We start from the raw sequence: 12,217 nt of genomic DNA, 5'->3' as shown, positions 1-12,217 counted from the left end.
TCTTCAGTATCTACTGCCTGGTAGTTGGAGACTTAGAGTCATGTTTTGAGGTTCCTGGTGTTTAGAGTACACACAGATTCTTCCATATATATCCATGAGATTACTGGTGAAGAAGTGGCCACAATATAAGAGTCAAGGTGACATCTGAAGCCTAACTGATATTTTCTAGATAGATGCTTTTAAATGATATAGCTCAACACTTAGTAGTTCCCAATTATAGGAATGAGATTCTTGCCCTTCAGGCTGCCATTCTCCATCATCCCTGGAGATCATGGGGAAGGTATCAATGCACATTTGTTATAGCATGTAAGGATATCAGGATAGAGTGGGCCTTGTTCTGGGGGAAAAAGCCTCATAACTGAAGATGTAAGATACTGGGGCCCTGAAGTAGGATCCAGAAAAACCTCTGATTCAAGGTACGTAAAACTACCCTTGTTGTCAGCCCAGACTTCTTCATGGGAAGACTGTAGACCAAAGATGTCACCTCTTACTTTCTTTTCAGGGAGTGAGGTGGGATTCAAGTGTGACATAGCCTGAAAGATGAATCTGAGGGTCATCAATGGCCCTTTGAGTTGCAAATAGGAAAACTTTCAGAATTCCTAGGATAGTATGGGAGCACTACTCCTTCTGTGAGTCTTGAGAAACCTCAACTTGGTTATGTAAAGATGTGCTCCATCTTCACTTGTGTCTCTACTCTGAGGAAGGAAAGTTTGTTAAGTCAGAGAAGCAGAGAAGCAGAGGGAGCCATGTGGGTTACCAGAAAAGGTGTTCAGTATCCTCCAGTAATCCAGGTGAGCAACCATGATGTGAATTGAACCTGTGATGAGGACAAACATCGTCATAAGCCAGGGACATCGTGGAGCTTGTATATCCCTTGTTCTGATGCCTACAGATGTCTGACTGGTTGTCTGCTATGTACACCCCCTCTTGGGTACCTTGAATTAGGGTAAGACATCCCTGGGAGGGGACAATCTCAGTGCCAGTGTTGATGTTGGGTTCGCAGAGGAAGACACACATGGAGAGCAGAAGGAGACAATGTGTGGACCTCCCTCAAGGACTGAGAATAATGCAAAGTATAAAAGGATAACACAGCCTGGTTATGTGATGCATCAGTCCTTATTTGTGTTAAGTGCCTTGATTTATTTAAGTACCTCAAGAAGAAATGTGTGGTTCTTTTGAGAGATGAATTCTATCGTAAAAGGGAGATATCAAGAAGGACATTTAAGAAAAACTTCAGATGGACTTAGGGAGAACCCGTCCTAGCAGAAATAACTACAGTTCATGTGGTCGTCACTGGTTATCCCGCAGAAAGTTTGATAAGATACAGGTATGCCAACAACTCATTTCTTGGAGGCAAGGAAGTAGACAAGAAAGAGATAAATGCAGAGAAATGTCAAGATATGGCAAGGTTCAGGTAAGGAAACCAATGGATAACCAAAGTAAAATCCAGTCCAGAGCACAGACAGACATACCACAAATGTCTTCCTTGAACTCTGTCTCTCCCACAGTCCCCTGAAAGGCTCTTATTCTGGAATATTTATTTGGTTTTCAGGAATTTGTCTAGGGAAAGCAAAGGATCTTCTAAGAAACAATTGGCCCAAGTCATCAAAGGGATAATTGGGTATGTAGGAGGACTCAAGATGAGAAATGAGAGAGTCTTACCAGCCACAAAGGGAACCCAGTACCTGTTGGCCCTTCAGTTAGTGCTGGAAAAATCCAAGCGCGTTTATAAGGATCCTCTTACCTCTATTTTTCTCTGTCTCACAGAAATAGGTCTTTGACTTAAGGAAAGGGACACCGGAATCACACAAAATTATTAGACCTCTCCATTTATCAAGGTGAAGATCAAGTGGGTATCCCATCCTTGGATAAATGAACCATACTGTATGGGAGGCCTCATGCAGTCACCTATGAACAGATGTAAGGAGGTGTGAGGAACCATCACTGCCTTCTGTTCCATCTCAGAGGCACAAAAGATTCTACTGAGATTGTTCATAGGCAAGAAGGGTACATCTCAAGGATCCATGTATGTGCCCTTTTCAGGCTCTCATAGCAATGCAGGACCAGAGTTCTTTGGTGCTAGAGTACCACTCAAGAAAAATCCTGTAACAGACATTTTGAGAGATAACCAAAGAACAGATTTCAGAGATTGTACATATTTTCCTTTTCTCTTGTAGGTCTCTGAGTCTTAATCACTGTGACTTGTTTGTGGACCTGAACCTGCCTGTTCTTTCAAAGGAAACTCAAGATGGATCCCACTGAGAACAGACAGAGTATCAGCCTTCTACACCCAAAGGAAAGCAAGGGGCCCAGAGAGTGCTCAGGGTGTGAGGTAGGAGAGGTAGAAGCCACTGCCACCACCTCAGGGGATGTGTCTGTTGGAGGAATTCTCAGTTCTCCCCAGAGTGCTAAGAAATCCTCCTCTCCTCCCATTGCCATGGGCTCCGTTGCAGGGTCATCATCTGTTGAGGGCTCTGACAAACAAGCTAGGGAAGTGGCTAACCCCTTGTTAGTAAAACCCAGGAAAACCTAAATCAAAAGATAATTGATTTGTTGGGATTTTTGCTCATAAAATATAGGAGAAATCAGCTGGCAACTAGGGCAGAAATGCTGAAGAGGGTCATGAGAGATGGTGAGGATTACTACCCTGTGATCTTTAGTAAGGCTACTGACTGCATGAGTCTGGTCTTTGGCATTGAGAAGATCAAGTGAAGCCATTGGTCTATTTGTACAACCTTGACTCTGTTCTAGGGATCACCTATGATAGAATGTTTTATGGTATTCTGGGAATATCCAAGACTGGCCTGATAATTCAACTGTCATGTTCATCATTTTCATAGAAGGCAACTGTGTCAGTGAGGAGAGAGTCTGTCATGTGTTCAATATCATGGGGCTGTATGCTGGGGAGAATTATTTTATACATGGGAAATCGAAGAGTCTCATCATGGAGCATTTTGTGCAAGAAGGATATATGGAATACAGGCAGATAACTAATAGCCATCCCTTTAGCCATGAATTCTTGTGGCCAGGGCCCATGCTGAAACAACCAAGACAGATGTCTTGAGGTTTTCTTCCAGCATAGTTAGACATTGGTAGATGGAAGACAAAGGATCCAGGCCTGAATCACCCAGCAAAATGATACTACTGCCCTGACAAGCACATATTCTAGTGCACTGGCAATTTTCAACCAACATCAGGTCAGGCAGAGTCAGAAATCTAAGTAAGGACTGTATCCTAAATGGAGTGCTGCTGTTCTGAATAAGTGACTTGGAGATTCTTGGTATTGTAAAATGTTGCTACTTTTCCTACAAGTTTCATAAGGCTGAGACTTTTGAGGTTACAAATGACATTAGTTATACATATACAATTGTTAATTCATGTTAGGAGAATATTATTATCTTCAAACACATGATAATGACCTCTAATTTGTAATATGTCACAAGATACCATGACTTTGAAATTGGAATTTCTTGGACCATGGGAAAGAAATTGCCATTAACATGAAGAACAGAGTAAAATTAATTTTTGCTTGTCTTTCAGTATTTACTCTCTCATCCTGGTTAACTATTAAAATTAAAACTAAAGCAAGCTGAATGGAAATTCTTCCCCAAACTTTCAGTGAGCATCTACTCTTTGCTAGTTAAGAAGGGAACATAAAAGAAGCCATGCCCATCATTATACATACAAAGGTGTAATGCAAGAACCACAGCTTTGTGTGGAAGATATATATGAAATTTCCAATATTTTTTTCATTTTTCTTCTTCTTCTTCTTCTTCTTCTTCTTCTTCTTCTTCTTCTTCTTCTTCTTCTTCTTCTTCTTCTTCTTTTCTTCTTCTTCTTCTTCTTCTTCTTCTTCTTCTTCTTCTTCTTCTTCTTCTTCTTCTTCTTCTTCTTCTTCTTCTTCTTCTTCTTCTTCTTCTTCTTCTTCTTCTTCTTCTTATTATTATTATTATTATTAATTCAAGTTAGGGAACAGGCTTGTTTCACATGTAATTCCCCTCTCCCTCTCCCTCCCCTCACCCCCATCCTTCTCCCCCACCTCCAACCTACCCCCCACCCCATCCACCCACCACTCCCCAGGCAGGGTGGGGCCCCCAACCGGGCCTCCACCAAGTCCACCAAGTCTTCCTGTGCTGGGCCTCAGCCCTTCCTCATGTGTCCAGAGACAGAGCGCATCCCTTCAAGTGGGATGGGCTTTCATAGTCCCCCACACACACCAGGGCAAAATGCCAGTCCACCTCCGGAGGCTCCCAGGAGTGCAGGGGCCTCCCTACTGGCATCCATGATCAGGGGGCTGGATTAGTCCCGTACTGGCCTCCCAAAGAGCGTCTGGGGTCGATATGCTTTCCCAAAATGTAAAAAAAACCAATACTTTTCAAAAATAATCCTTGGGCTAAGCCCAGTGGTGCTTTTGGGGTATGGTAGGTGGAAAGAGGTTGGCAATCAACCTCCTTGTCTTCATTGTTTCCATCTTGATTTTACTTCTCATGGTACATAAGCCAATCTTAATTCATGACTGAATTCTTAAATACCAATTGCAGGTTTGTTATGAATATTTACTCTGTGTTAAATACTATGGTACACATTGTATGTGCATGTGTTTCATGTGTACTGGCTACATGAACAAATGGCTCACATAAATGATGAGATAGGTCCTCTAATCCCCCAAATTATCTTTAGAATGATTCCATCACTAACTCTATTTACAGAGAGCAACTGAGAATTACAGAAATTGAATTTCTCAGTCATTTTACTCATAAGTAACCGAACTTGTATGATACTAAATCTCTGTTCTTGATAACTGTATTTACACACACACACACACACACACACACACACACACACACACAATTTCCAAATATTAACCCTCCCCACTATCATGTAAAAGGTAAATATACTATAAATAAATTAAATTCTGCTACAAAGTTGACTAAAGTGCCCAATTTTGTCTTCAGATATAAGTTACCAAGTGTGCAACTGGATGTGTATTCCTACTAGTACCTAAATTTAACTATGAAAAAAATTACTATTCCATCCCCACAGCTTATAAGAATCAGCCCATTAGAGACCACATGGAAGCACTACAGGCTTGTTTATAAGACTCAAACTATGGTAGAAAGTGGAGTGTGGTGTTATATTTTTTAGGATATAATAAAAGCCACTAAAGATCAGAATACAAAGCTGTCCATAGGCATAGAAGCTAGCAGTAGTGGCACACACCTTTATTACCAGGACTCAGGAGACAGAGGCAGATGTATCTCTATGAGTTCAAGGCCACCCAGGGCTACATGAGAGTGAATCAGTCTAAAAGAGAAGCAGAGCTCATGCCTTTAATCCCAGCACTGGATAGGTATATAAGATAGGAACAGGGCATTCAGTATTAAGTCTTCTGGTACTTAGTCTTCAGCCATGTTGAGGTCAGGATCATCCCAGGCTTGAATATGTAAGAACTCTCTGATGGCTTGGCTGGTTTGCTTTTCTAATCTTCAACCACAATATCTGTTTCTGGGCTTTAATTATTCATGTTACTTACAGTGGAGTTTTAACTTTATTGATAAAATAAAATATAGATGTTCCCAGTCCTCTGAACATCAGAAGGCCCATTCATTTGTCCTCTTTTAAAAGACTCAGAGTGGATCTTTCTCATTCCCAGTGTGTCTATCATTGAACCATGAACTCATCTACACATATCAAGGCAGAAAACAGGGCTACTCAGGAAGACTTGAAAATGGTTGAAATTGCCATAAGGAACAGCCATTTTATGATTCAGCATATCTTTGTGCATGGTTGTTTTGAAAATTATAAATAATTCATAATAAGTTATAGGTACCAGAAAAATATTTTAAGCTAAATTTAGAATTAAGGCAATTAATGCCTACAAGCCACCTTCAAGGGTAAAAAGGCAAATATTTTGACTATAATATTAACATTTTCTGAGATATTTAGTAGCTTATCAAACATTCTTTAAATTAATAGTGATTTCCACCTAAAATTGAAACATTATGCATAATTTTTAAATTAAAATGAGACTCTATACAATTAAGAGGCTTATCAGAATTCTCAAATTTTAGGGGATTAGAATGCAAAGGTACAAATTTAGATGCTTATTTAACCATATGAGTGATCATTACATCTTTTTCATACTAATAAAATATTCACACTCTTGATATCATGGAGTAAACAGCATTTATGTATAAAACGTCTGCAATGGCATAAAGGAAGGAAGCAGACCTATTTATAAAAGTCTCTTCAATTTAGAGCATCAGCACAGAATTTCACAGAAAGCTCAAATTCACAAGAAAGGAGAGACTTTTAAAACTTTGAAGTAACAGAGTTTGCTTCAATTCTTTAGACATATCACCAGTAGAGATACCTACCATTATTAAGCATCTTTCCACACGAATAATAACTTTTCCTGTAGACCTTGCCCTTCCCCATCACCACTTGCCTATTTATAGAAAGAAAATCATTTATATTTAAACATTAAAACATGGCTGGATGTTTTCTCATCAGTGCCAACTTTGGAAGTCTTCCAGCAGAGAACAGATTATACATGAGTGAAAAGTGCTTTTTTAAATATAACCTCCATTGATTTTTTTCCCAGCATACAGATGAAAATCCAATGAATTCATAAGGATGAGACTTCTCAAACAGTACTCTGTATTGTCCATCTGCTTATGCTGAATCAGTGAGTAGCATGGTACCAGTGAATCTGAATTTTAATGGCTCCTTCAAATACTTCTGCTCTACATATTCTTCATATTTCATTTGGGTTTGGTTCTCCTAACAGAAAGGCATTGCACTTTAATGAAACCAACAGATCATGTTGTACAAAAATAGAAGTTTGAGCCAGTTGTGGTGGCACACAACTTTAATCCCAGCAAGCAGGAGGCAGAGGGGCAGAGGCAGGCAGATCTGTCTGAGTTCAAGGTTAGCCTGGTCTATAGGTCAAGATACAGGACATCCAAAGCTACACAGAGAAACCCGTGTAAAAACACAAAAATTAGAAAACAAAGCAAATCAAATAAAGAGTATTAGAGCAGGCATTTTGAGTTTGACTGTAGGATTGACCTTTACCAACTGTAGGCACACATAGCTTTAGATTTTGTCCTTCACTACAGATATTTTTCAGTTGTCTCTAAAAGTGGGATATTAATATTTGTCATGTACCTTTTTTAATTCTAAGGAGGTTAAAATAAAATAATGGTCATTTGCTACAGAAGCAATATTATGTGTTAGCTCACTTCTTTTTATTTTCCCTCTGATCACAGTTAGGCTAACTTTTCTAGACTTTACACTGTAGTTAACAAGACCATGTAGCTGTTTCCTAGTCAATGGAATGTTATCCATGTTACAGCCCACCATGCCATATCACTGACTTTTTTCCTAGTTTAATCATCTAGATACTAATTCCCAGAGTAATCTTGGGAATCATATTTGAGAAATGGATAGCTTTAGAGCTAGAAAGACTTGGGGCTACAACTACTGAAACATTTATAAGGAGCACAGTGGAGTCATCTGGTAAGTTGTGAAGTGATATCTAGATGTAAGAAATGAAACAAAACAATTCACATCAGATAAAGTGAAAAACAATCCTGACAAGGCAGGCTGGCTTTTCAAGAAAAAAGTAATTAAATCAAGGCAAATCTACACTGAAACATCTCTTCTTATATTGTCATCTGTGCTATAGAGACGGGACAAAGATATCCTAAACTACATAAAGAATTTTAAGCTAGCCTAAGATACAGGAGACTATTGGGAGCCAAATCTCAGGGACGGGCATGAGATCCTAGGCCATGCTTGGCAGGCCACATAGTTAACCTTTACATAGCAGCTCCTTAGACCCTCAGCTCAAGAAAAGAAGCAACCTGACCCAGTCCTCCACCCACAGGCTCAGTCACCTAAGCAACCCTTTCCTGGACCTCTTAGTCATAAACACTTTACCCTGCCAAACATCCTCTTTGTGGCTTCCTAATATCCTGCCTATACCAACACCTGGTGCAGAAACAACCCATTCAGCCCCTCCTCATATCCTGACTATATAAGCTAGCCTGAGAAAAGTAAAGTTTGCCACTTGATCAGAATCCTGTCTTGTGGTCGGTCTTTCTGTGTCTCTTGTCCCCATTCCCTATCTCTGACTCTCTTGCCCCAGGTTGATGTCCTGCAGGTGGGGACAACTGGTGACCAATGTGCGGCTGGATAGAGTTGGGGATCTGGGAACTTCAGAGCTCATTAGAGGGACAGGCCCGTCCATGCAGTGAGGTGTCCATGACAAGGTCGATTGTGGGCCTCGGTTAGAGGAAGACCCAGCAGCCTGCCCAGCAATTGGGACTTCAGGATCATGAGCACCACCTACGTGGAAAAGGTGAGTAATGCGACAATCATTTAGCAAGGAAGACATTTCTTTCTGGGATCACAGAATCCCTCAAGAAGAAGGGAACTTGGGTTAATAAAACACAATTGATAAAATTAGCAAGGAATATTTACATCTTTGTGGGATCAAAGAATCCCTCAAGGCTCAAGAAACTCAGGTTAAAAAGAAAGAAACAAACAAAAATGTTCTTCCTCTTTGTTGGGGGTCTTTGTCCATGGTTCCCCCAGGAAGGAACCATTAATGAAAAGAAATGGGCTAGAGTTGGCAACTGCCTCCAAGAGTTGATCATCTGACAACATGGCAGACCAGATGGGTTCATAAGACATGAAATGCAGCAGTACAGTGTGGGACAGGGCCAGGTTAGGGAAGGGTCACTAGTGAGAAGCCCATGCCAGGTTTTTTAAAAAGTAAAAGAAAGTTTCACACAATCTTTTTAATGCTATTACATTTGAAACTGCCAATGCTTCTTTGTTTCTGCACCTGGCATGCCGATACATGGCAAGTTTGTCCACTATTACAGTGGCCAATGGTGGGGGAGAGTCCAATATTCTCCTTGTCTATTCCTGGGGAATGCTGGGAAGTTGCAAGTGAGGTCATGGAGTTAGAGAGGTTAAGGTCGACAATGATACTAAGCTGGCTCTGCAATGCAGGAGGCTAAGGAGATGTGGATGTCAGGAGGGGTTCCTATTATGAGACTTTGGGCCGGAAAAAATCCCTGTCCAAACCGCTGCTCTTGGAGTTTCCACTTTTGCTTTTTGCATGCGTCAGAAATGTTTTTAGTAGTTTCTTTTCTTCTCCTTTTGCAAAAGGAATGGTGATGTAACTCTAATATAATGCTTAGTAATAGAGTATACATGGGGGCTGCAAGTGAGACCTGGCAAAGAATTGAGCTGTGTAGCTAACACCTCTGGATCTGTAGTTATGCTCAGAGCCCTTTCTGAAAACTGTCTGAAGTATTTCCTGTCTTCTCATTCTTCCCACTTAACCAAGTGCTTCTTTGTTTTGGAGAACTTTGTGGGACATTTATTAAGTGCTGGAATTTCCACTTCAGTAATTATTTCTGCTGCTGCAGTTTCTGGTTCTACAGCAAGCACAGTGTTTTCAATATTGTTATGTTGTGACGTAACTTCAATGTCAGGAGAAGATGGCTGTATGTCTGAACACATGCTGACTGTCCTGTGTCTCTGACACTGCTGTCCAATATCCCGATCAACCCATTTTACACGTCCCCTGAAAATGGCCTCAATGACTCTGATTCAACAATGGTTTGGCTGGCTTTCCTCGTATGGGAAAATAACCTCCTGTTACTCCTTTTTGCTCCCTTCTACCCATTCCTACTGCTTCTCCATGGTTAACGACCCTCCTCCCTTCCCTCCTTGGACCTTTGATAGGGCTCCTCTTCTTATTTTCCTTTGGCTCTTGGGCCTTTAATTGACTGTGGCCTTTGTCAAGCAACAAGTGGACTCTGCCACTCAGCCTGTCCTGGTCCAATACTAACCCACTTCCCCACGGCCAGCTTCAGAGGTGCAGACCTGGATGGTACTGCAAGGAGACCTTGTCTTCTGAGGAATATGCCTGCACGCAATGGGGTCGATGTCCTAAAGTTTCCCCACTCGTACAAAAGGCATCCGGATGGTTCTGCCTTTCAGATGGCTCCAAGAAGCCATCCCTGAGGTCAGAGAAAAATGTCCTTTATAAAATCCACATAGATTCTCCAATTGGGGGCCAGACCTCTATCCCCCTCTGCTGAAAACTTTGGCCACTTCTTTTTATACAAGGAAGGGGGAATATGTTGGGAGCCGAATCTCAGGGCTGGGCATGAGATCCTAGGCCATGCTTGGCAGGCCACATAGTTAACCTTTACATAGCAGCTCCTTAGAACCTCAGCTCAAGAAAAGAAACAACCTGACCCAGTCCTCCACCCACAGGCTCAGTCACCTAAGCAACCCCTTCCAGGACCTCTTAGTCATAAACTCTTTACCCTGCCAAACATCCTCTTTGTGGCTTCCTAATATCCTGCCTATACCAACACCTGGTGCAGAAACAACCCATTCAGCCCCTCCCCATATCCTGACTATATAAGCTAGCCATTGTAGGGAGACACCCTAGCCCTGCCCAATAGTCCTGGGACAGGTACCAGCTGGACCCGGGACTCGCCCATAAGGGCGTGGTGAAGGAAAGCCGGGGTGACGTAAGGGAGCTTCTTAGGGGACTGCACGTGGGGACCCTGGCCCTTTTTTGTTCTGGTCGCGCTTGCTGGGTTCCCATAACCTCGCTCTGGCCTGCGTTTTGCCCTGGTGTTTTCTTGAATAAAGAGTCTTTAATCTTCAAGCCTGACAAAAGTAAAGTTTGCCACTTGATCAGAATCCTGTCTTGTGGTCGGTCTTTCTGTGTCTCTTGTCCCCATTCCCTATCCCTGACTCTCTTGCCCCAAGTTGATGTCCTGCAGGTAGGGACAGGAGACTACCTGAAAACTATGAAAGAAAATAAAATAAATTAAAAACTTAAATGCAGGTGTTTTTTGTTTATTTTTATGCTCTTAATTCCAACATTTTATATAAAACACATGCTTAGTCAATTGTCATTGAGGGCATAATTATGTCATTGGTTTGGTTTTCCAAGGTAAAATTTGTCTCAAAATCTTTTTGATTCTAAAATAACTTAATTTGTAATTCTCTCTAGAGTTGCTGACAATAATGAATTGTTAGTATTATACTTGTGGTCTTACCTTTAGCTAAGAGAGCAAATGACGTAAGTCATGATACTCTAGGAGCTAATTTTGATCTTATTATCATTGTGTGTGTGGATGTGTGTGTGAACATGTGGCAATGTGTGTGTGTGTGTGTGTGTGTGTGTGTGTGTGTGTGTGTGTGTGTGTGTGTGTGTGTGTGCACAGGTACAGGTGTGCACTGTACATGTAAAGCCCATTTCTCTGTGGAGGTCAAAGGACAGCTTTCAGTAGTTGGTTCTCTCCTTCCACCATTGGTTCTAGGGAATGAATTCAGTCAGTGGGCTGTATGTTAAGCACATATACACACTGAGCCATCTTGTACACCTCATTTAATTTCAATAACAGCCAAGAAAGAAATGCAATATTACCATGCCCACTTTACAGATAGAAAAGTAAAGAATTGTGTTCTGTAGGCCTATGATGTGTGGTGTCCTTCTGTATGCTGTGAATATGTGTTACTTTTATTAGCTGATGAATGAAGCTGTTTTAACCAATGGGCAGACAGAATACATTCAGGAGGGAAATCCAAACAGAGTTACAGAGTAAAAGAAGGCAGAGTCAGAGAGGCACCATGTAGATGCCAGGGAAGCAAGATGTGAGGTTAAAAGCCTCAAGCTTCATGACAAAATATAAAATAATAGAAATGGGATAATGGGATAATTTTATTTGAGAGCTAGTTAGTAATATATCTGAGTAATATATTTAAAACAGGGTTGGACTTGCAAGTGATACTTGGTAGTCCCAGAGCTTGTAAATCAGAAATTTTTGCATCCTTGAGCTTGCCAAGCTCAAGACCAATGAGAAACCCTGCCTTCGAAAACAAAGTTGCACTCAGACCCAGCAAGGAACTACTTTCCTTGACTTTCTTGATTATTGAATTTCTCAGCCATTGTCCAAGAAGATTCTTTTCACAGTTAGTAAAAGTTCAGAGAACAATATTCATCCCTATATGAGATCGGCAACACAAGGCCTACACTTAAGATTCAGGAAATATCTTGAACAAGGGGGCAAGAAGATTGTAAGAGACAGAGGACATGGAGGAGGGCCACTGCTAAATTGCATCTTCTGGACAAGACAAGGATATTGTTCCCATTATCTCTTAATACCTAATG

This window comes from Cricetulus griseus, chromosome X, assembly GCF_003668045.3.
Source record: "Cricetulus griseus strain 17A/GY chromosome X, alternate assembly CriGri-PICRH-1.0, whole genome shotgun sequence".
Lineage (NCBI taxonomy): Eukaryota > Metazoa > Chordata > Mammalia > Rodentia > Cricetidae > Cricetulus > Cricetulus griseus.
This window is presented reverse-complemented; position numbering follows the sequence as displayed.